Source organism: Suricata suricatta, chromosome 7, assembly GCF_006229205.1.
Source record: "Suricata suricatta isolate VVHF042 chromosome 7, meerkat_22Aug2017_6uvM2_HiC, whole genome shotgun sequence".
Classification (NCBI taxonomy): Eukaryota; Metazoa; Chordata; class Mammalia; order Carnivora; family Herpestidae; genus Suricata; species Suricata suricatta.
Window position 1 is genome coordinate 25,093,937 of NC_043706.1, and position 1,626 is coordinate 25,095,562.

At 41.3% G+C, this 1,626-nt stretch overlaps 1 pseudogene; it reads right to left on the reverse strand.

Moving 5' to 3' along the window:
• Positions 1–519: 519 nt before the first annotated feature.
• LOC115295193 lies at positions 520–1,424 on the reverse strand (annotated as a pseudogene).
• Positions 1,425–1,626: the final 202 nt, after the last annotated feature.

The window sequence follows — 1,626 nt, forward strand, 5'->3', positions numbered from 1 at the left end:
ATTTTTTTTTGTATATTCTGAATAGTTTATTGGCAGCACTACAAATATGCTTTTTCTTGGTGAGCCTCGAGGAGTTTGGCAGTATTTTCTAAACTATTGGGATAAACTGTTAAATTCTTTTTCGAGGGAAAAGAAAAATTGTGAACTTCTGAGATATTTGAGTTTAAACAAAATCTTAAATTTCCTCAAAGAGTAAAACAGGCTAATGAAAGTAATTTTATCATCAGATGCGTTATAACAGACGCGCAGCTAATGATTGACTGGATCGCTATAAACGACTTACACTAAGCCATTTGTTTAAAAAGAAATTCCTTCTAAATTAGGAAACAAAAAGCAAACTTTTTTTTTAAAGGAGGGAGGGATGGAGGAAGGGAAAAGGAAAGTATGTTTTCAAACCTAATTTGAAACTTCTTCAGAAAATTCCACAATAATCAAGATCTCTGTAAATACTGTCAGTATGCGTGAACTTGCCTGAAATACTACAGTTTCAGTTATATTTACATTTTTGGAAACTTTCCTTCATGGCCACGTGACATGTTGTATCTTCCCCTTTGCTTCTGGGGCCTTCAGGTTACTCATGGCCTCAGCTTCTTTAGGAGCGGCTCGCTTTGACTTCACGGGAGGAGTTCCAACTGGGGGCAAAGGTGGGGACTTTGCAGGACCCAAAGGACGTCTCCTATGCATTAAGTCATGGTTCTGTTTAGTGTCATTATTATCGTGTTCCATTGTATTGTTCACAGGCGAATTGGAAGACAAAATTAGTGGTGAAACACTTGAAGACGAATTTGATACTCTTCTAAAGGCATCACCGGTAAAACGTGCCTGAGTCAATCATGATCTTCATTCTCTTTTTCACTTTGACGCTTGTCCTTGCTGAACTTCCATCAAACATAATGCGGGTCTTTTCCTTAACCCATCCACAGTGCCTCTCCTTTTAGTCTCATGTTTCATCTCATGTTGCTCTCTTTTCTTTTCCATCATTTCCTTCCATCTATTCTTTGGCAAATCTCTCTGAGGCAACGGAATTGCATGCTGAACATAAAGATCAGTAAGATTGTCTTTGTTTATCTATGTCATTTTCAACAGCTGTGTTCTTGCGGACTTCAAGTACACCGCAGCCCTACACAGTACTGTACGGAGTGCTGCTACAGAGAGGTTCAGCTCTGCAAACATGAGCTTCAGCTGCATCTTAAAGACAGTGGTCATGTGTTCAGTGTGACGAGGACTGCAGTCCACAGCTCGTCAGACAGCATAGCAGGTGCGAAGACCATTTCCAGTAGCATCATCTTAATCTAGGAAGTAAACTGGAGATGGGAGACTGCCTGCTCCAGGGTGGGGAGAAGGAACTCCTGGGACCGCAGCTCCGGGTGCAGTAGCAGCTCCAAATCCGGGCAGCAGCAACCGCCCACATCCCCCGCCGTCATCGGTATGCTCTGTATTTAGGAGTCTCTTAGAGTTTGCCTGCCTGCCTATCTGTTTGAAACTATTTTTTTCTCTCCTCTTCCCCCATGATCTTCTGTTAAGTTTCTCAAGTTCCACATATGAGTGAAAACATTATATGTCTTTCTCTGACGAACTTATTTCATTTAGCATCATACCTTCCAGTTCCATCCACATTGTTGCAAA